Consider the following 24375-nt stretch of genomic DNA (forward strand, 5'->3'; position numbering starts at 1 on the left):
CTACAGTGTGGAAGCACCCTTAGTTACTCTGGTTGAGTCAATCTACTTGTATTATGATCTTCCTCTTTTACTACTTCCTTCTACCTTGCTACGTGTCTTTTACAATGACCTCTGTGTTCTGACGTTATTTCCAAAGTATGACAGTCCCAGTTTAGTCATTGTTGCTTCTAATGCAGAGTTGATTTTCGCTATTTGTCTCATATCAGCCCATGGTATCCATAGAAGCCTTCTCCAGCACAATTCAAATGAGTTGATTTTCTTCCTATACACTTTCTTTACTCTCTAGCTTTCACAACCATACATAGAAATGGGCATAACAATAAGATGGAAAATTCTTTTTTAAATTTTTTTTATTTCTTTTTGATACATCATAACAATTAACTATTTTTGCCATACATAACTTATTTCAGTATACATTGTTCCAAAGGTAACTATTTCTTAAATGATATTTTAAACAGTCCTGGAGGGTGATACATGAGATGGAAAATTCTAACTTTAGTATTCAGTGATGTATCTTTGTATACAAATATTTTTTCTTTCAGATATATCCCAGCTGAACTTGCTAACCGAAAGGTTGGTGGTTTGAATCCGGGGCGTGGAGTGAGCTTCTGCTGTTAGCCCCAGCTTCTGCCAACCTAGCAGTTTGAAAACATGCAAATGTGAGTAGATCAATGGGTACCACTTCTGCGGGAAGGTAACAGCACTCCATGCAGTCATGCTGGCCACATGACTTTGGAGGTGTCTATGGACAATGCCGACTCTTCAGCTTAGAAATGGAGATGAGCACCAACCCCTAGAGTCGGTCATGACTAGACTTAATGTCAGGAAACCTTTACCTTTACCTTTTTATACAAAAAACAACAACATACGAAAACACAGAAGCTTCAGACCAGGCCTGTAGCGGGGGGGGGGGGGGGGGGGTTAGGGGTTCAAACCCCTCCTGAAATTTTTCAGGTTATAAAAAAACCTGGTTTACTCATGAATTTTAACTGTTTAACCAAATCCTCATGCTAAGTCTATGAGACGCAAAACATTAAGAGTCCCTCCAGGCACTATCTCAAGCAGATATTAACAGGTTTGTAGCGGGGGGCGGGGGGGCTAGGGGTTCACCCCCCCCCCCCAAATTTTCAAAACACTTCCCGAAATTTTCAAAACCCCTCCTGAAATTTTTTTCTGGCTACGGCCCTGCTTCAGACAGTATCTTCCCTCATCGAGATGATCCCTTCCAAGTCCTAGCCTTCTTCTAATTTCGAGACTGCAATCTCATGTCCCCCAAATCCCACAGTAAACCATTCAGAGAATTCTGAGCATTATAGGCTAACAAATAACCTTTCCAGGCTCTGGTTTTAGGAAGACGAGACCATAGCACTGCCCATAAGAGAGTCCAAGTGTTTCAGTTCCCAGCCCCCATCCTTTCCACACCACTTCCTTGTTTGTCCCCGAAACTCAAGAATGTGAAACTCCTCCAATGGTCTCAGCTTTAACCCTTAATTCCTGAGAAGAGAATGTCCCTGGGAGTAGTAGAGAATGTGGAATTTAAGGCTGCTTGCTATTCCTAAAGGCCTTCAACAATAGAATAAATCCTACTGAATGCAATGAGACCTAGCGTCAAAGATTTTCCGAGAGGTAGATCAGTTTGTCTCTTGACTGGAAAACCAACAACAAATAGTCTAGTGGCACCTCAAAGACTTCACTAGTTTTATTTGGGACATGTTTTTATGGACCACAATCAGAACCACAGTTTGCTGCCTCAGATATATAGGAGTCAGGAGATTGAGTGGGCATTTAAACGTACATGGCTGAAACATTTCTTCTTATTCTGGTCATTAACAAACAGTAGTTAAGACTGCTGTGAGTTTTCCAGGCTGTATGGCCATGTTCCAGAAGCGTTCTGTCCTGACGTTTCGCCCACATCTATGTCAGGCATCCTCAGAGGTTGTGAGGTCTGTTGGAAACTAGGTAAGTGGGGTTTATCTATCTGTGGAATGTCCAGGGTGGGAGTAGTCAGGATGTAACATAGATATTCTTACCTCAGATGAACAGGCTAATATAGATGAGAAGATTTTGGGTGCATCTCTACACTGTAGAATTAATACAGTTTGACATCACCTTAACTGCCATGTCTCACTGCTATGGAATCAAATTAATTTTAGTTTGGCGAAGCACTAGCACTCCTTGGCAGAGATAAAGACCTCGTAAAACTACAACTTTCATTTTGTGTGTGTCAGGAATGACTTGAGAAACTGCAAGTCGCTTCTGGTGTGAGAGAATTGGACATCTGCAAGGACATTGCCCAGGGGACGGTAGGACATTTGATGATTTACCATCCTTGTGGGAGGCTTCTCTTATGTCCCCGCATGGAGAGCTGGAGCTGACAGAGCGAGCTCACCCTGGATTCGAACCGCTGACCTGCCTGTCAGCAGTCCTACTGGCACAACTCCCATGATTCTATAGCATTGAACCATGGTAGTTAAAGTGGTGCTAAACTATAATATAGATGTACCCAGAGACAGAGGATGTGAAAATTATCTTTCTTCCCATTATGAAATTACAAGAACCATTCCTTTCTCTTGTAATGCCTTACGGGGCAGAAACTCAAGTAGGTTGGAAAGAATATAGGCTAGATAAATTAAGCAGTATAGCCTTGCTTAGGAGAGAAACATTCAGCTCCGTTTCCTTGTTGTAGGAGAGGTGGGATCAGGGTATTTGCAGAACAAGGAAGTGGGCCCATTGTTTGGACCCCCTGGTGGGTGTAAATTACCCACCTTGTTGGGGCATGACAATGAACCATTGAAATGGGTCCAGCTAGAAGATCCGGCCCTTTCATGTCTCTGGGTGGAGGTTGGGACAAGGAAGAACAACAACAATGGAACAAAGAAACACAGTTGGGATGGGGGAAGGAAAGAAAATAGCCAGTTTTAAAAACTTTAACTGCCATGGGTCAAAAAGTATAACAGAGTCTGTACTTTTTTTTAGAAGGAAAACAAAAAAACCCCAAGAGATGGAACTTTCTGTAGAATTGGAGAAATAGCTTTGTTACAGCAGTGATAAACGAGATGTTTGAGGAGCCCACAGTGGCACAGCAGGTTACAGCGCAGTTCGAAAACATGCAAATGTGAGTAGATCAATAGGTACCACTCCGGTGGGAAGGTAATGGCGGGCCATGCAGTCATGCCAGCCACATGACCTTGGAGGTGTCTACAGACAACACCAGCTCTTCAGCTTAGAAATTGAGATGAGCAACACCCCTCCAGGGTCAGACACGACTAGACTTAATGTCAGGGGAAAACCTTTACCTTTATCTAAACTAGATGTTCATGGTCTCTACATCTCCCACCCACCAGGGATGATGGTTTTGGAATTCAAAAACATCTGGAGAGCTACACATCACTCTCTGCTGATATATGAGGTTCTAGGGCCCCACACAGTTATAGTGCTGTGATTCCACTTTGACTGTTCATCCTGTGGTTTCGTAGTTACGTTATTCCCCCCCCCCCCCGAAAGCTGGAGCTGACAGACACGAGCTCACCCACTCCCTTGATTTGAACTGCCGACCTTTCGCTCAGCAATCCTACCGGCACAAGGGTTTAATCCACTGTGCCACTGGGGGGTTCCTAGTTACACTACTGAAATGCTAGAGCAAGGGTTTTCCAAATTCCAGCCAGCTTCTCCAATGCTCAGGAATTCTGGAAGCTGAAGTCCAAAACACCTAGACGAACAAAATTTGGGAATCTAAGCACTCTAGTTAACACTTTAAAAGGTCAGTAGAAGGCTTCAGTCATGTAGGGTATAAACTCAGGCAGGAGCCGCAGTGGCACAATGGGCTAAACCCTTGTGCCAGCTGAACTTCTGACCTCAAGGTTACCAGTTCAAATCCACAAGATGGGGTGAGCTCCTGTCTGTCAGCTCTAGCTTGCGAGGACATGAGATAAGCCTCCCAGCTAACACATCCCAGGGTCTCCTGGACAATGTCTCTTTAGACGGTCGATTCTCTCACATCAGAAGCGATTTGTAATATGTTCTCAGGTTGCTTCTGACACGATTAAAAAATAACTCAGGTGAACTCAATCGTGTTAATATCTAAGGGTGTGTCTACACTGTAGAATTGATATAGTTTGACACCACTTTCATTGACATGGCTCAATACTATTGGATCATGGGAATGGTAGTTTTACAAAGTCTTTAGACTTCTTAGCCAAAAAAATGCCTGTGTTTCACTAAGCTACAAATTTCAGGATTCTATAGCATTGAACCAGTGAACATGAATTGCACAATATAGATACACCTAAGTTAACAGAACTAGGGCTGGATCTACACTGCTGTATAATTCAATTAATCTACATTCTGAAACTGCATTATATGGTAGTGTAGATCCAGTCCAGGTTACACAACTCGAGTAGGAATCATTACATATCAAACATATTATTTTTACTACTACTACTACTACCACCACTGCTACAATTACTATTATCATGTTTTATTTCCATTCTAGGACTCAAGGCAACTTACAAAAAATTGATAGAGTGACAAAAAAGTACATCACATAAAAGTTTAAAATTTAATTAACAGAATTAAAAACAGCTAAAAGCATAAACATTAGAAAGAACAAGAACAGCCACCAACAACACAGCACATGTAAGTCCCTTTATTCTTCCAATGCCTGCCAAAACAAACAGGGTTTACCTGCATATGAAATCATAGCAAGGAGGCAATGTTCCCACCAGAGAGGGTAGAAGGGCCTCACCAGAAGATTTCCCAAGGCATATATAGCTTGTATAGAGAGATGTGATCCTTTCACACAGCAAGGCATTTTTACTCTTCTAAATTTCTAGGATATGGCACAAGGCTTTACGAAAGAAATCTCATTTTTTTTGGGTCCTGTTCATTTCCCAAAATGATCACCACCTGCTTTTGTGGTCTCGGTACTTTCTTTTGCAATAACACTGCGGCCCAACATTCTGGTCTTATAATATCAGATATGTGTTCCAAACAAATGGATAAAAAGCTGGATTGCAATAGCTACTTACCCCGTATACTCTTCCACACTTCCAGATGCACATTTATGTCCCAGGCCACTATTTCAAAATGATTTCATAAATGACGGTGATTTTATACAAAGTCAATGCAACAGGCATCCTAGACATCCGTTTCTCTATGCTTAAAGTCTCACAACAGTGCAACATGTTTTTATGACCTGTGGTTTTATAAAGGGTTTTTATTGCTTGTTTTATTGTTTTAGTGTGCAAATATTATTTCAAATGCCTGGGTGCATGAGTAAACTATCCACCTCATCACAGAGGCTGTTTTTTAGTGGCAGCGATGGATTTTGGGCGGTTTTGTCACAGACGGCTCCCATCACACCCTGGAGAAGTACTTTCGGAGCTGCTCCGTGGTGAAACTGTCAAAAAAAAAACCTGCTGCCACCACTGAAAAATAGCCGACAGCAAAAGATTGGAGGCATCCCGTCTTTTCATAGGAATCCACAGGGACAGGGAGCTTCCTGAAGTGATGAGGCGGGGAAAATCCGGGATGGCGTAGGGCACAGGGCGACAAGTCCTCACACTCCCTGGGTGGGCGATGTTGAGATTACTGAGATCTGTGATGATACGTGGTGATTTGGGTGGCACGTGTGAAGAGGTCTTTGTTCCCTGTTTCAAAGAAACCAGCTCCAAACTGACCCGTGATGTCTGCATTCTGCTTTTGGACAGTCAACTTCTCTTTTTGGGGAGTTTCACCTGTATTACGTAAGTATGTTCTCATTGACTAGAGAGGAGAGAAGTCTAGAGAGGAACTGGGAGAAGGGGAGACAGCAACAATGACACTTGAAGTTGTGCTTTGTTGGCTACATTGACAAATCAGCAATAAAAAACATTTTGGGGGAAGACTGTGATTATCGTATATCCAAGAAAGGGGTACTGGTAGTTAGAATGCAGAGTTAGTAGAACATACTGTATCTTTTCAGGGAAGGCTGGAGCCAGAAGGTCCTGTCTCAGGAGGTGGCATATTCAAACCATTGTTGGAGTCCACATACTCTGACAGGATGGTGCATTTCACAAATGAAAAGTTGATATGTATGGCAGTGTCTTCAAATGTCAAAAGATGTTAATGAAGAAGAACCAATAAGCTATAAGAAGCTGTGGCAGTTTGCTTTTGCTTGAGCCTATAGGAATTGGCAAGACTTTGCACTCTACTTTTGTTGAATCAGATGAGTTTGCGCTTTAACTCAGTTTGCACCATTGAAAATAAGCTAAGGATAAAGGGAGAGGAAGAGAAAGAAACCGGGACATAATTTCAAGTAGTACAATGTGAGGAAAGTCTGTATGGGCACAGCAAGGCAGAACAGATGGTATTGGCCTAAAAGGAGAATTTCATATACTTGTTCCTATTGACAATTTGTCATTCAAATCCCATTGAGACTACATTTTATTTATTTATTTATTTACAGTATTTATATTCCTCCCTTCTCACCCCGAAGGGGACTCAGGGCGGATCACATCAAACATACAAGGCAAACATTCAGTGCCTCAACATAGAACAAATACAGAGACAAATGCAGCTCCGAGCCAGCCTCAAACTCATGACCTCCCGGTCAGAGTGATCTGTTGCAGCTGACTGCTTTATCAGCCTGCGCCACAGCCCGCTTTATCAGCCTGTCCACATGTTGGTGGCACTTACTTTTTGTTGTGTTCCTTCCAGTTGACTCTGACTTATAGTCAACCTATCCTAGAGTTTCCTGGCAAGAGTTACTCGGAGGGTTTCACCATTGCTGTTGGTCTTCTGTATCCACAGGTTCTGCATCCACAGATTCAGTCAAACACAGCTTGAAAATATTCAGGGGAAAAATTATATTCCGCAACAAGAGAACCCTGGTAGCTTACAAAAATATAAGTCCCAGGATTCCATGAGATGTCTCATGGCGTTTAAAGTGAATTCGTAGCACTATAATTATCTAATGGAACATCAGGCCAACACTCAAGCAATTACACTAGTGGATTTTTATTCTAATGTGTGTGCCTTCAAGTTGCTTGTCAATTTATGGTGACCCCATGAATTTCATAGGCACAGCTATGGCACTTCCTTCCTATGAAATAGAGCCTACAGCATCTAGTATTCATTGGTGGTCTCATGTCCAAGCACTAACAAGAACTGACCCTGTTTACCTTCCAAGATCAAAAGGAATTTGATGCCTTTAGGGTATTTACAGTCACACAAGTCAGGGCACATAGTGCTTGAAACTAGTCAAGTCATTATGGCACCTGAGGCAGAGAATACCAGGAATGTCTTTCCAGCACCTGCAGTTTTTGTTGTGTGCTATCAAGTTGTTTCTGACCTAAGGTGACTCTTAGAACAAATTTGTCACAAGGTCTTCTTGGCAATATCTTTCAGAGAGGGTTTGCCTTTTTGTGGTCGAGAGACTGTGACCCGCCCAAGATCACTTTGAATGGGGATTTAAACCCTGATCTCCAGAGTCATCATTCAAACTTACTTCCAAAGATTTTGAATGCTATTGGTAGTTCATAATATATTTTAGAACAAGTCAACACAGGCCTTAGGCAATTCCCACCAACACTTTTGCTGCTGATTCAGAACAAAATAAGTTTTTTGTTGAGTGTAATCTCAGCAGACTGGTTTGTTCATATCAGTTATTTTGTTAACAAGACAGGTTACAAAACCAAAATTCAATGTTAAATACAGAACACTGATTCTAGGATTAAAAACCATCAACCAAAAAGAAGGCAGCTTTCAGATCGAAGTGATGACAAACCTTAGGGAATCCATATTTCTGAGATAGCTCACTCACATTTTCAGTTACATTTATGCTTTTCCCATGTAAAAAAACTCCTGAGGCAAATTAGAGCTTGGACAAGTTCCTTTCCCACTCACAAAACCTGCCTAGCCAGATACAGCTCCCAAAGCTCCCCAGCGAACTTGGCCAGAATTTGTGAGTGAAATGACAGAATGACCCTTAAGGTAAAGGTTTTCCCCTGACGTTAAGTCCAGTCGTGACCGACTCTGGGGGTTGGTGCTCATCTCCATTTCTAAGCCGAAGAGCCGGCGTTGTCCGCAGACACCTCCAAGGTCATGTGGCCAGCATGACTGCATGGAGCGCCATTACCTTCCTGCCGGAGCGGTACCTATTGATCTACTCACATTTGCATGTTTTCGAACTGCTAGGTTGGCAGGAGCTGGGGCTAACAGCGGGCTCTCATTCCGCTCCCGGGATTTGAACCTGGGACCTTTCAGTCTGCAAGTTCAGCAGCTCAGCGCTTTAACACACTGCGCCACCACCAGGGCCCAGAATGACCCTTATGTCTCTTGAAATGCTGTTTTTGTTATATTCTCAAGGAAATTTGCTCTGGCTTAGCACTGTATTAAAAGGTAGTCAAGTTTTTTTCATTTACAGAACATGATATAGAAATAAAGACCCATACTCTATAGTCTATGTCCCAAGTCTATATCAATCCACCTTTGTAGCCGCTTTACAAAGAACACTTTAATAAGTTTCATCAGGTAGCATCCATGCGCCACGGTGGCGCAATGGGTCAAATCCTTGTGCCAGCTGTACTGCTGACCTGGAGGTTGCCGGTTCGAATCCACGAGATGGGGTGAGCTCCCATCTGTCAGCTCTTGCTTATGGGGACACGAGAGAAGCCTCCCAGCAGGATGGTAACACATGTAGAAAGCCAATTCTCTCACACCAGAAGTATGTTCACAAGTCACGTCTGACACGGTATTAAAAAAATCAGGTCACATTACTGGCAAAATGCAAGAGGAAATTTGAAGGTGGAAGACTTGGAAAATAAGCTCACAAATCTCTGGTTGATCATATTCAGGATGAATAGGAAAAAATAGATTCATAACCTGGGAAGAGGCCCAGTAGGTTCAATGCTCAATTGAAATCCTCTCTCCTATAGCTTTTTTGTGTCAGGAGTGACTTGAAAATTTGCAAGTCGCTTCTGGTGTGAGAGAATTGGCCATCTGCAAGGAGGTTGCCCAGGGGCCGCCCAGATGTTTTTTTTTTTAATGTTTTTACCATCCTTGTGGGAGGCTTTTCTCATGTCCCTGCATGGAGCTGGAGCTGATATAGGGAGCTTATCCGCGCTCTCCCCGGGTTGGATTCGAACCTGGCAGCCTTCAAGTCAGCAACCCAACCTTCAAGTCACAAGGCTTTAACCCACTACGCCACCAGGGGCTCCTTCCTATAGCTTAAAAACATAAGATCAATGTGTTGTTGAAGGCTTTCATGGCCGGGATCACAGGGTTGTTGTATGTTTTCCGGGCTGTATGGCCATGTTCCAGAAGTATTCTCCCCTGACGTTTCGCTCACATCTATGGCAGGCATCCTCAGAGGTTGTGACAACGTCTGATGATGCCTGCCTTAGATGTGGGCGAAACGTCAGGAGAGAATACTTCTGGAACATGGCCATACAGCCCGGAAAACATACAACAACCCAACATAAGATCTTTGCTGCTGCATCACATTTATGCATCAATTTATGATCGACAATAATCTCAAAGTGTTATTATATATACCGTTACTGCACCAAGTATCTCCCATCCTATAAATGTGAATTTGATTTTTTGGAAATTTGCATTTGTCTCTGCTGAATGTCATTCTTATTTGTTTCCGCCCAGTTTTCTAGTTCTACTGTATAGACTTTGCAAGCCCTGCTTATTCTCATGTATTAATTACTGTCAATTTCACGGAGGTTGTTGTTTTCTCTCTCAGCTTCTCCTCCAGAATTTACATCATTGTGTTCAGAGCCTAGACTGATATTTGAGTTGCCATCCCCAAGCCAACAAGAATTTAGTTCCAAGTCTTGTTGATCAGACTTACTATGCTACTACCAATGGCCTTCTTCTTGGCCTTCTAGATCAACATATATAAACACAATGTGTCTTTCATGTGGCAATATCATAGGAGTATAAACAACAACATCAACACAGTCTTGTTGACAAAATATCTTTTCCAAAATAGAATTGTGAATGACTCTTTCTTCAAACATGTCCATTTCCCTGTTACACTTCTTGCTCCCATTCCTCTTGTGCAGGGATGAAATTGCTATTGCATGAATAGATCCTTTGTTGGCTTCATATTATTTTTACGTAATTCACTATTGGTTTAAAGGATTTATCATACACCTGCCTTCAGTTTCAGATATTCAGGACAGTGCATGTTATTAAAATGTACTATCATCTCACAGACTCCAGATGGAATAAAGCAATAAGAAACAGCAGAAGTAGATACTGAAGCATCTTATGTTATCATTTGATCGTTGTTAGAACGAACCAAGTGTGGTCTATTATTTTTGAGGTCAAGTTGTTTCAACAACAGCCATGAGTTTGCAAGACCTCAGCAGAGGAATTGAAAGCCAGGATTATTGGAGGTCTTCTCATTCATCGAATTCCCATTCATTGAAGTTGACTTGATGGCAAATAACAATACAAATAAGAAACTTCCAAGACACTGTCATAAATAACCCTGCTCAAGCCTTGCAAGCTTGAAACTGTAGCTTGCAAGATCGAGCCTATGCACCTGCAATGTGGTTTTCGTCTTTTCCTATCGTCTCTCAATTTACCAAGTATTATCAACTTTTCTAATAAGCAGTGATGGGTTTTTTTATTGTTGTTGATGTTGTTGTTGTGTGCCGTCAAGTTGCTTCTGAGTTATGGCAACCCTACGGAGATCTATCACATGTTTTTTGGGGCTGAGAGTCTGTGACTTGCTCAAGGTCATTTAGTGGGTTTCCACAGACAAAGAAGGAATCAAACCTTGGTCTCTGGATTTGTAGTTCAATGCACAAACTGCTATACCATGCCAGCTCTACTGGCCAGCTCTAAAGGCCAGAAACATTATGGAAATCATTATTAAAAGGACAGGGTTCCTGTAGATTTAATAGTAGTATGGAAGAAAAGGGGATTTCAGCAATGAATGCTTGCCCTTTCGTCTGCCGCGGAAATGGGAAAGCCACAGGAGCCTTTGTTTTTGTTTTCCCTGCAACCCCACCCTGCTCACAAGATGGGAGGACAAGCAGGATTCAGAAGGCAACTCTTGAGATTGCTGGGGAGAAAAGCAAGAGGAGAAGGGCAATAAATGACAGCTCTAAGGTCATCACTCTAATAGGAAGTGGATGGTGAATGACATGGGCTGGAGTATAAGCTGATCTGTTTTACATCAAGAAAAAGTTGTCTTTCATAAAATAAAGCTGCGTTATGTATGATCAGTATTTATGGTGACAAGGCTTAAAGGGATACCAGCCAAGGATGTATTATTTCAGATTAGTTCTTAATGATAAAGACAGATCTGTTCAGTGGCGTAGTGGTCCATTTGGGTGGGCAAATGATACTTTATAACAGTCTTCCTAGCCATACACCTAGGGAAAATCCAAAAATGAAGACCAGTTTTAGTCCTAATCTCCACCAAGAGCAGGTATTTTGTAGAGTGAATGGCTCTTAACTCCCCAGTTCAAAACCAAGCCAACATGCCCACTATTACAAGGTGGAGCATGACCATGATGGATGGCATTGGTGAGAGGAAATGATTTACCTACAATACAGTGCTCTGGTTGAGGATTGTAATGAAACTAAAAGAAACAGGGATGCTTGTGAGGTGGAACAAATAATTCTTTTGCCTCTGCTAATCTAAATTGTCTCTGCTTTGACCATGTGTGTGTGTTTCAGTCACCTGTAGATTGATAGCAACCCAATGAATCTCATAGGGCTTTCTTAAACAGTGAATACACAGGGGTGGAGTAACCAATTCCTTCCTCTAAAACTGTGGTTCTCAACTTGTGGGTCCCCAGATGTTTTGGCCTACATCTCCCAAAAACTGGCTGGGATTTATGGAAGTTGTAGGCCAAAACATCTGTGGACCCACAGGTTGAGAACCACTGTTCTAAAATATAGCCTACAGCACCTGGAATGAATTTGTGCTCTCCCATCCAAATACTAACACACCATCACCCTGCTTAGCCTTTAAGATCAAATGGGATCTCGTGCTTTTAGGTATCTGGACTTTTTGCTGCCAGCCACCCCCTTTCCCTTTTTGGGGAAAGGGGGCCAATTACACACCCAGCGTCTATGAAATGCTGCTTAGTAAATCCAAAGTGCCAAACCTCCTTTAGATTTATGATTCAGCACCTTGTATAGCTTAAAGATTAGACTAAAATCCAGTGCAGATTAACAATCTCATTGACAACTGAGCTACTCATTATTGCTGTCTAGATTCTGACCTAGATCAATACTATTCTCTCCACTTTCAAGGGCTTTCCAACTTTTGAACTGGGCCTTTAACAGCAATGTAATCTTTACTGTTAATGGCTGAGCAGAATATTTATTATCCTGAAAATATTTGGATATAATAATGTCTATAGAAAACAAGAGATACTTATATCAAATGGGTCATTTTCTGACCTTTTAGGTTAACTTTGTTTCTAACTTTTAAGTATGGTGAAAGTTTGTCTGTGAGCCTAGACTAGATGGAGTTGTAGCAACAAGAACTGTGTCACCTTCAAAGCTAGCAGCAAGTTTCGTATCATTTCATCAGGATGGAATGTTTCTTCCCTCAGCAAATTATTACACAAATACATGTGAGTGAGTGGGTGAGGCAACGGAGCTGAAACGTAAAAAGGACAAACACAGAACATTGCTAAGAGGTGGGCTGCTGACCACAAAAGTTTGTACCAAATTTAGTCTTTAAGATCCCACAAGACTCTTTGTGACTTTGGCTATTTAACACAGATAATTCCCTCCCTGCCTCTAACCAGAAATCTACAATGATTACTTAAATTCCTGAGGCCTGAATGTTAAATGTGTACTCTTTGACTGATGGTAGATTGCATTTCCCATGAACCCACATGGTTGCCTATGTTGTCTAGGGCTATTGGGAAGTGCAGTCCAACAATATCCGGAGATCCTCATGTGCCTACGTTGTAAAGCCGAGTGGGAATTGTGCACCTTTCCTGATGTTAGACTGCAACTCCCAGAAATCATCAGATTTCTGGGAGCAGATAAAGCAGATAATCTGGATTTTATATGACAGTGTAGATGGAGCCTAAGATGGACAAACTGGGTTGCCTTCTCAAGTTCATGGCCCAGCAGGGCTTGCATGGAATCCCTTTTTCTACAACAGCCTGAAAAAAATTAAATCAGAATTGGGCTAAACATTACTTTAAAAAGCAGGAAGTTCTTTTATATATTTATCTAGTCTCTCCTTTTTTGAAATTTGGATCCATTGGTTTGGTCCTGCAATCTAAAGCAGGACCTCTAAAGAAAACAAGCTTGCTCTATCTTCTATGTCATAGCTCTTCAAATATTTGAAGATGGTTATCGTGTTACTTCTCAAGTTTTTCTTCTCCAGGCTAAATGTAGTGAACTCTCTTCCATTCCTGACAAATTTACAATTCTGCAAATGATAAGAACAATGTTAACAAGATATTTCCCTAGGCAAAAGTAGAGACAAAATCGGAGACATTGATTTTCCTTGCACATGGCCCTCCTAAGTCAGAATTATTCCTAATGAATAAGAATGGAGTATGTACAGTAGAGTCTCACTTATCCATCACTCACTTATCCAATGTTCTGGATTATCCAACGCATTTTTGTAGTTACAATGCATTGTGATATTTTGGTGCTAAATTCGTAAATACAGTAATTACTACATAGCATTAATGTGTGATGAACTACTTTTTCTGTCAAATTTGTTGTATAACATGATGTTTTGGTGCTTAATTTATAAAATCATAACCTATTTTGATGTTTAATAGGCTTTTTCTTAATTTCTCCTTATTATCCAACATATTCGCTTATCCAATGTTCTGCCAGCCCGTTTATGTTGGATAAGTGAGATTCTACTGTACTTCAATTTTTTGGGGTGTCCCTCAACTGAAATGCTTGGGAACAGAAGTTTAACATTTTGGAATGCCTGTATTTGTATATACATACATATAATAAAACATCTTAGAGATGAGATCCAAGCCTAAACATGGAATTCATTTATGTTTCATATACACCCTATACGCATAGTCTGAAGGTAATTGTATCCAATATTTTAAAATACATTTGTGCATGAAATAAAATGTATGTACACTGAATGGTCAGAAAGTAAAGGTGGTACAATACCAGCCATCAATCCAGCTCCCATCAATCCAGCTGCCATGCCAAGCTGCTTAGGTTGATAGGTTCTCTGATTTGACATTTCTAAGGGTTGGAAATGGAATTACCTGTTATCAGAAGTGAAACGTACCTGCTCCAGGATGTAAATCTAGGCAAAACCAAAAAACAGATGTGCAAAATAGCTATGCTGAATCATCCATAATTCATAATTAGCTGTGAGTCAGTATTTGGAACTCAGTGAAACCTAAGTACAGAGGAACTGAGATGCCTGAATTTGCATTCACTCTCATGGTCACCACATAGAAGCTTAGGACCACATTTCATCATGCTTTGCTCTTGCTCTTCTGGATGCAAGGGAGACCAAAAATGGGTGAAATTGTACAATCTGAGGAAGCCTTGTTGGAAGGAGAAATGAAATCTTTTCAGACATCAGATTTTTGGGAAAGTAATTAGAACGGATAGAATGGGAGAAGAATCCTAACCCACAGAATGCAATCTCAGGAAGAGTTCCTTAGTTAACTTACCCAGTTATGTGGTTGGAAATGATGGGAGTTGTGGTCTAATACATTTGGGGGTAGGGAACTGGTTTATCCTTCAAAGCAGCCACTTCATTGCTCAGTATGTCTTTCAAGTAGTTTCCCTCCCTTTTAAAGGTAAAGGTAAAAGTTTCCCCTGACATTAAGTCCAGTCTTGTCTGACTCTGGGGGTTGGTGCTCATCTCCATTTCTAAGCTGAAGAGCCGGCGTTGTCCGTAGATGCCTCCAAGGTCATGTGGCCGGCATGACTGCATGGCGCACCGTTACCTTCCCGCCGGAGCGGTACCTATTGATCTACTCACATTGGCATGTTTTCAAACTGCTAGGTTGGCAGGAACTGGAGCTAACAGCGGCCGCTCACGCCGCTCCCGGGGTTTGAACCTGGGACCTTTTGGTCTCCAGCTCAGCGCACTTCGCCACTGGGGCTCCTCCCTTCTAGTTGCAAATAAAAGTGCCCTAAGATGAATATCAATGGTTTACCTATAGCCCATTACTCAGTGTGAACCCTCAAACACAGGTGGCCCTATTCTAACTTTGCCATCTCGAAATGAGAAAATCTTCCAAATACATTGAAGTACTCCCCTCCCCACAATCCACAGACTGCAGGACTACAAGATAAAAGCTAAATATGCTATATGGGAGGCCTCTCTCCATGGTTCTGCAGAAGACCATTATACTGGTCATATACTAGTCATCAGTCCTGGTAATTCTCATCCTCAGAAAGCGAGCCTTTAACGTAGGCTGGCTAAACTTAAGAAAAGCAAAAATGAGTAAAATGTTGGCTGTATAATAGCTTTGTTTGTACAAACAAAGCCAGCTAGAAAATTCTGAATTTCAGATGACTGTCTTCTCAGAGAAAGACTGTTGCTGAATTCACGGTTACTGAATTTTACTGTTACAGAGAGGATTTAAAGACTTAATTTTGAGGGGTGACTATTGTACCCCATCAATACATGAGAAGAAGCAATTTGTCATTTATGCACATTAATGCTGAAATAAACCCAATAATCTTAAAAGTACCAAAACATTCTTATCCCTCTTCGCTGACATGGAATGAGTGTTGAGCCACTATGCTTTAAGTGCTACCATGTTTTATCTCTCACAAATAACATTAATCATTGGGAGAGATAAAGCATGGTGAATGTAAGTCCATATTGTGTTTGTGACACCAGTGAAATCCTCTCCAACTGTCCCAATTTGTCAGAGATAGTTCTGTTTAAACCTTTGCTATCCTACTTTTTCAGCTATTATTAAAATGTCCCAGTTTCTCCCCCTGTGTCCTTAATTACTTCTGGTGCTGCAAACTGAATTTGAAATACAAAAGTAGTTTGCATTCAATTTGACAGACGTGCAGGCAAGGCATCAACCATCCTAGATCCTATCATGTTACAGGGCTTCCAGGTTACTCCTTGAACATGCCAGCTCCTGCAACTGGACCTTCTGGCTCTTTGCAAGGAATGGGTGCAGTTTACTGTTCTATATGCGCATAGCCAATTTAGTTACTCATCTGAGAGGCCACATACTGTGTGTGTTAGTTGAGGTCCAACCTCTCTCTTTTTCCTTAGGACTCATTATCTTGGAATCTGTCTCCGGGAACTGTTTTTTCCTTGACTTTGATCCTGCAAAGAATACTGCAGCATAGCTTTGTGTTTGGTTTATAGTGCCCACAGATGGAAAGCGTAGAGCCTAAAGCCACAGGTGCCAAGGGAGTGTCCTTGTTTTGTTCCAGAGTGCCCAGTAAGACCTTTTATGGTGGCTTGGGTACCAATGTGAGATCCTTGTTTATGCCCAAAATGTGCTTACACTTCTGTTGTTGTTACATGCCTTCAAGTCATTTTCTAATGCAAAGGCAAACCTTATCCTGGTGGCTTCTAGACTTGGCCAAGTTAACAGAGTGAATTTCCAAAACTCAGTGAGGAATTGAATCCTAGTCTCCAAAGTCGTATTCTAATGCTCAAACCACTGCACCATATTGGCTCTCACAACTTGCTTTCCTGCTATATTGTTCCCAGTGTATATTCAAAGGTGGCTTCATATCTCCCCAACTTTTTTTGGTTCTGCTTCTGTGCTGGCAAAAAAGAATAATTTTTTTCCATCTCCTCCTCTTTTGAGACAAAATACCAATTTCCACCCGATGAAATTGGGTGGTTGTGGTGCAGCATGCTCTTGAACACAGGTGAACATTAGGACACATGTGATTATAAAATACCAGATTGTGGGCACGATGGCAAAAGTTATTATTGGGGAAGAACAAACAAGCTAGGAGATGCTGGAGCAGTTTGCTTTTTTCTGTTGGCTGGGAAGGTGAACAGTCTGCCCCTTCCTCTGCTATACTGCTACGCTATTGAAGCATTATTATTCCATATTTACTGCCATGATACCATCATATGGGATCTTGAGATTTGCATTTTAGGGAGAGACATTTAAATTTCTTATCCAAAGGGCTCACTACAGATCCCAAAATTCCACGCAATCATTTCATTACAATTAAAATGGAACAATAGTGATATAACAGTAGTGTGATAGGGTCCTCATATGAATACAGTATAGCTGTTTAGCTTTGGAGACAAAGGATGGGCACATAGACCATACATCGCTCCCACCCCATGAAAGGGAATGGTTAGGGGGCTGTTGATATTCCCCACTCCCCATCTATCATATGCAGCTTGAGGTAACTTCCTTTGAATTATGACCAGTAGTTGGTGTGTGTATGTAGACACTGATATGAGATAGCAAATAGTTGATTAGGACAGACAAAGGGAAGTAATTCTTCACACAACATGCACAAATAATGTGTGGGGTTTGCTGTCACCAGATACCAAGGCCAGACTATGACCTGGGCCAGAATACAACCTGCCGAAACCCTGAACTATGACAGGTCTAAGAGATCCCATAACAGTATGATTCTCAGTTGCTTTCAGTTGGTTGTTTATTTGTTTATTGGCCCCTCATAATCTGATGTTCTCAACTGCAGTTTACTTAGTTGGTACATAAATCCAGCACTGGTGATAGCCACCAGTTTAGAAGGCTGTAAAAAGGAATTAGACAGATCCATGGAAGATAGGTTGTGTGTGTGTTGAGTACCTTCAAGTTGTTTCCTGCCATAGGTTGCACAATGACAAGTAGATGTTGTGAAACGTCCATGTTCAGTATCTTATAAACAAAGAAAGATAACTAAATATACTGAGTTGGAGATGATAGGATTTGGAGTGTTATAGATCCCCTGTGAACTCATTTTCTTAGACTGGATCCCTGTTGAATAAAATGGCAACATCATTGCCCAGAAAAGGTTTGAAGTATGTCTAAGCTTTGGCAAAACTATGGGAAAAGTATAAAAAGAAAAAAATTAAGGGTGGGGAGAAGAACTAGCTTGAAACAGCCCAGTACAGACTGAGCTCTTTTTTGTTGTTGTTGTTGACTGCCACCAAGTCCGTTTTGACTCATGGCGACTTTATGGATGAGAGATTCAAGTCTTCCTGGGATCAACAGACCTGCTTCAATCTTGTAGATTCAGGGCTGTGATTGAATCTATCCACCTGTAAAATAGTCTTCCTTTTTTCCTTCTCTTACCAAGCATTAATGTCTTTTTAAAATGAGATATGTCTTCTCATGATATATCAAAAGTATGATACTCAGTTTTGTATTTGCTTCCAAGCTCACACTTGATCTGCTCCAGACCCATTTATTGTTTTTTGGGGGGCAGTCCAGAGTATCCACAGAACTCTCCTCATTTTTCTTTACTGCCCAGTTTACTAATTTACTTCGAAATTAGTAATACGATGGCATGGCAATCTTGACTTTGCTATTCAATTAGTATGTTTCTGACTGATTTTTTGTGTGTCAGGAGTGACTTGAGAAACTGCAAGTCTGTTCTGGTATGAGAGAATTGGCTGTCTGCAAGGACGTTGCCCAGGAGACGCTTGAATGTTTTGATGTTTTTACCATCCTTGTCCCTGGTTTGATTTCAGGCCTTTATAGACAACCAAAGAAGTTGCTGATGGTTTTCCAGGGATGGAAATGCACTGGTGAGAAAAGTTTCACTCTTTTGCTTTCTAGGAAGAGACAGTGAGAAGGCAGTAACAGTATGCCCAAAACTTCCTTTGAAGATTTGCACTGAGACCATCACTGATTTCAGTGTGGCCTTACTGCAAAAAGTAGCACACACCATTTTCTTGTTTGGTCTGTATCTTCAAGTCATTCCTGTTGAGTGCCTTCAAGTCATTCCTGATTACAGGTTTTGATTTTGCTGTGTGACCAACATAGGTTTATCAAAGGTAAAGGTTTTCCCTTGACATTAAGTCTAGGTGTATCAAACTTTGGAGGCTGGTGCTCATCTCCATTTCTAAGCCGAAGAGCTGGCGTTGTCCATAGACGCCTCCAGGGTCACGTGGCCGGCATGCACCACTGGGAGTTCCGTGCATAAGTTTAAAGATGACTTAAAAGGTAGGTACACACTTGTTCCCCAAAACCTATTTTCTTGAGATTTTTCAGATTTTTCCATTTTTGCCCTGTCCTGCCCTCTTCTGGACAGTTGCAGGGCTCCACCATTTGATGTGAAACTCAGCATGTAGAGATGGGCAGAGTTTAGGAAATTTACATTACTGGACTACAATTTTTAGGAGGGAAATTTATACTGCCCCTTTTCTTGGTCTCTGCATGGCCAAAATAGAAGGAGTGACTGCAGGAAATCCTTCAAGTGAACAATGCAAACAACATATAAGAGGGCATCTACACCGTAGAATTAATGCTTTTTGACACCACTTTATTAGGGCTGTAGTTTTCTGAGACTCCAGCACTCTGTGGCAGAGAAGGCTAAAAAACTTGTAAAAACTACAGCTCCCATATTTCCATAGCATTGAAATGTAGCACATAAAGTGAAGTCAAACTGCATTAGTTCTACAGTGCAGATGTCCCTATGGTGAAATGTAGGCTTATGACTGCAACTTGATTTTTTAAACAATGTTTGTCTGATGAAGAGGCCAGTAGAGCATTGAAAGCCTGATTGTGTGTATATTCTGTATTTCAATTTGACAATAAGTCATAATTCCTTAATTGGTTATGAACCTACAGCTCCTTCCTATGGTCATGATGGAGATGAAGACAGAAATAGACTCAAGAGGAGAAACCTTAAAAAATATGTTAACTGCAGGGCACGCTTATCTCCAAGGCATGTTGGTCCAAGTTTCGGCTTCATAAGAGCAGAGGTTGCGTTCACTGGACAAGAAGCAAAGCATTTCTCCAAGAGCTGTTCAGACTTAGAGAGGGCTACTTGATTCAAGAGGGCCTCTCTGTACTCTTTGCCCCCCATTTTGATGAAAAGCTTTACATTCCCTGCATGCTTCCTTGCAGAAGAGGGTGAAATAGGTCATATGCAAGGTTATACAAAGTTCTCATCTTGTTTCCCCGAATCCCTTAGTAGCAACCTTGGTAATAACCCTTTCCTAGCAAAGTAAAACCACTAACAATTTTTTTGCCTGCCTTCTTATGGCATAGTCGTTTTCATACAAAACTCTTCCCAGAACATTGAACTCTTGAGATATCCTGGGATGTATTTGCACTCCATGTAGTCATGCTGGCCACATGACCTTGGAGGTGTCTATGGACAATGCTGGCTCTTTGGCTTAGAAATGGAGATGAGCACTAACCCCCAGAGTTGGACATGACCAGACTTAATGTCGGGGAAAACCTTTACCTTTACCTATCTGCACTACTGTTTGATATTACTTTAACTCCTATGGCTCAATGCTATAATATTCTGGAAGTTGAAAATTTACAAATCTCTAGCCTTCCCTGCCAAAGAGTGCTGTGTTTCACCTAAATACGATTCCAAGGATTCCATAATATTGAGTTTAAAGTGTTGTCAAACTGTGTCAATTCCAAAGAGTAGATGCCTTGGAGTTGGCCCAATAAAGGTATTACAGCTACATCTGAATCTATTTTCCCTGGATTTCAGATATCAAGGGAACTCTAAAGAAGAGAGAAGTAAATCATTGGGATTGAACTCTTTGAGGTTTTCTACCTCCAACAAAGGCTAGATCTGCACTACCATATAAAATGACCTTGGAGATGTCTATGGCCAACATCGGCTCTTCAGCTTAGAAATGGAGATGAGCATCAACCCCCAGAGTCGGACACAACTGGACTTAATGTCGGGGAAAAGCTTTACCTTTACCTATAGTTTATAGTATCTTTGACTGATGAAAAAGCCAGTGAAGCTTCAAATGCTTATATGCCATATTTCATGCTTTGGAGTTGGCCCAATAAAGATATTGTTGCTTGTGGGTCTTGTATTTTTTCCTGAATATTATTTGTCTTGTTTGTTTTGTTTTGCAAGAAGCCCCCATTCCACCTACTTTACCGACACCGGGAAAACCACAGCAGAAGCAGAATTCTAGCTTTTGAAAAAGCACAATCAGAGCAGCCATGACCATTTTAGGCTTGGGAGAGGCCTTTAAAAACAGGAATTGAGCAGAATAATGTCCTGCACACTTCCTATTTCAACAAAGGCCCCTCCTGGGCTTCAATTAGCCTAAAGAGGCAGCAAAATAGGATGAAAGGGACGCTATGCCTCCTAGTGGACATTTTGCAGGCATTTCTGGACAATTTGGGGGAAGGCCGATAATTTTAAAAACGTTTTTGTGACAAGTAATGTCTTTAACCTTGGGAGCTCCAGGGGCTTCCAAATGTAGTATCCCCACAGTTCTTTTCAGGGGCTTTGGGTGCATTCTGGAACAAAAACAATATATGTTGATTTCTATGGCCACAAAAAATAGGAAGTGCCGTCAAACTGTATTAATTCTATGCTGTAGATGCAGCCTAGTACTAACTGGCAAACTGCCTCTCGTATTTCAGGCAATATCCATTAACTTAACTAGTATCGATTGATAGCCTACATTAATTTGTCTAATCACCTTTATTAAAAGCCATCTAGATGACATGACTTGAACAGACCTTCAAACTGATCCAGCAAGGCTCATGTTATGTTCTTACACTCATCTTCATTTAAGTCCCACAAAATCAGGGGCAAACTAGAGCAAAGAACAATGAAGCTGAAAATCTATGATGCAGTACAGAACCTTCCATCCTGAAAACACGAAGTGCTCCACTGAAGTCTTGAAATCTTATCCAAGAAACCCTGGGTCAACTTATCTCCTGGTCAATGTGAGTACGGTACCTTGATTCTTATTCTATATAAAATGGAACTATTCCTTTTTTTAGTTAATAAATAATAATAAAAAAACTTTATTTATATAATGCCCTATCTCCCGGATGGGACTCAGGGCGGTTTACAGTCATAAAAGCAACACAAACATTACATAACAACATAATACACATTATAAAACAAAGTAAAATAATACAATTATAACAATAAATCACACTTACATGACCAGATCAAGGGGACGGGAACCATAAACCCAATATATTAAAATGTATCGTTTTAGGCTAGGGAAATCTTATGCAATATATTCAGGCTCAGAAATCGGCGATAGTCCAATATAATTACTCAAAAACCTGCCGACACCACCAGGTCTTCAGTTCCTTACGGTAATTGGATAATGTAGGGGATTGCCTGATCTCTTTTGGCAATGCATTTCAGAGCCGGGGAGTCACTGCTGAGAAGGCTCGTTCCCTCGTCCCCACCAGCCGCACTTGAGACGGTGGTGGGAGCGCGAGAAGAGCCTCCCCTTGAGAAGATCTCAAGGTCCACACTGGCTCATGGGAGGAGATGCGATCATGGAGATAGGTAGGGCCCGAGCCGTGTAGGGCTTTATAGGTCAAAACCTGCACCTTGAATTGGGCCCGGCAGTTTATCGGCAGCCAGTGGAGCTGCTTTAATAGGGGCATTGTATGCTCCCTATAGCCGGCTCCTGTTAGAAATCTGGCTGCCGATCTTTGAACCAGTTGGAGTTTCCGGGCCGTCTTCAGGGGCAGCCCCACGTAGAGAGCATTGCAGTAATCCAGTCTGGATGTAACTATTGCATGGACCACCGTGGCCAAATCAGACTTCTCGAGGTATGGTCGCAGCTGGCGCACAAGTTTTAAATGTGCAAAGGCCCTCCCGGTCACCGCTGACACCTGGGCATCAAGCGTCAGAGATGAATCCAGGAGGACCCCCAGACTGCGGACCTGCGCCTTCAGGGGGAGTGCAACCCCGTCGAGCACAGGTTGCCACCCAATACCCCGATTGGTCCCACGACTGACCAGGAGGGCCTCTGTCTTGTCTGGATTAAGCTTCAACTTGTTAGCCCTCATCCAGTTCGACACAGCTGCCAGGTACCGGTTTAGGGTCTGAGCGGCTTCCTTGGAGTTTGGTGGAAAAGAGTAGTAGAGTTGGGTGTCATCTGCATCTGGTGAAAAACACTTATGCGAACTTAAAAGAAGCAACAGGCCCGCTATTCTGTTTCCAATATGGCATTGTTTCTGGACTTTTTGAACACCCGGTGCTTTTCCTCTTTATGGAATGCCTCCTGACTTATCCACAGGTCATTCTAAAATACCTAATTTTGGCCCCAAAATCTGCCCTAGACTTATACATGAGTTTATATGTTAACTTCCATCACAATCCTTGATTAAAATTTGAATATATAAAGTACCACATTTATGCAACGTGAAGAGTCCAAATCCAATGCCTTGATGGCATTTTCCTTGATGGCATAAAATGATGGGATTTTCCATAAAGGAAACAGTTGTTTGGTTAGGAAAGCAGGATCACAACTGGAAGTCCCCTCTGGCGTAGACTCATTTCTTTTTCTCTAGGTCAGTTTCTTAAATATTTGAAAGCCACTGTCATCATCTTAACCATCTCTTCCTTAACCAAACATGGCCAACTTGTCTGGCTTTTCCTCTTGCGCCATGCATTACATACTTCTGATCTGATCTATTTTCCCTTTTGTTTCACAAGGACGTGGCAGGAGAAATACAACACACTGGAAACCATATGCTGTTGAGGAAACATGATGACGATGACTATTTTCCCCTCCTGTGTCACTTGTCCTCTCATCCAGAACTGATACCGTGGGATTGCTCAACAGCTATAGAGAAACTAGGCTACGTAATTGCAAAACGGTATTGTTTTTCTGCACTTGGCACAAGACACTTAATCTATAGATATAAAGGTCAAAGTTTGATGTGTGTACTTTGCATGTATGTTTGTTTGATCTACAAAGTTTCCTACACAGATGGATGGATCGGGATCAAACTTGGTACACATACCCAACATGATCCAACTTTTAAGAACTGGTGGGATTTGGGGAGAGACTGATAGTGGATGATGGGAGTTGTAATCTAGCCAAATCTAGAGAGTCTTGTGAATCTTACCCACTTGTGAATCTCAACCACATGATCCACCTTAACATACTGGCAGGGTTTGGGTAGCTGATAAAGGATGATGGTACTGTAGTTAGAGTTCAGCAGCATCCCGAGAGCCACATGATTATCACTCACAACTGAGGCTTGTCTCCTAACCGGTCAAATGTCTCAGCCTGGTTGCCAGGCTTTATCTCCCAATGTCCTTACCCTTTTGCCAGCCAGGCTGGGAATGATGGTTGCAGGTTGGGAAAAAGGAGCTGTCCTTATTATAACGCAGAATATTTTGGGTGGGTTTGTTCTGAAGGGGCAGGTTTTCTGGGGGCCATTGTTATTGTTGCTGCTGCTGGGTGCCATCAAATCAGTCTTAAGGGTATCTTATGAATGAGAGCTTTCACTGAGTTGTACATAACAGCCC

General features: G+C 41.7%; 1 long non-coding RNA gene across 2 annotated transcripts; it reads left to right on the forward strand.

Annotated features, from left to right (window-relative positions):
* Positions 1 to 1177: 1177 nt before the first annotated feature.
* LOC103280015 (uncharacterized) lies at positions 1178 to 23787 on the forward strand. 2 transcript variants are annotated; one of them, XR_507105.3, is made up of 4 exons: positions 1178 to 5744; positions 18620 to 18676; positions 21659 to 21812; positions 23554 to 23787. It is a non-coding gene; the product is annotated as an uncharacterized LOC103280015 (long non-coding RNA). The 2 variants fall into 2 exon arrangements; XR_009999805.1 differs by lacking the exon at positions 18620 to 18676 and having other exon boundaries at positions 20605 to 21812.
* The last annotated feature ends 588 nt before the right edge of the window (positions 23788 to 24375 follow it).

Source organism: Anolis carolinensis, chromosome 6 (assembly GCF_035594765.1).
Source record: "Anolis carolinensis isolate JA03-04 chromosome 6, rAnoCar3.1.pri, whole genome shotgun sequence".
Classification (NCBI taxonomy): Eukaryota; Metazoa; Chordata; class Lepidosauria; order Squamata; family Dactyloidae; genus Anolis; species Anolis carolinensis.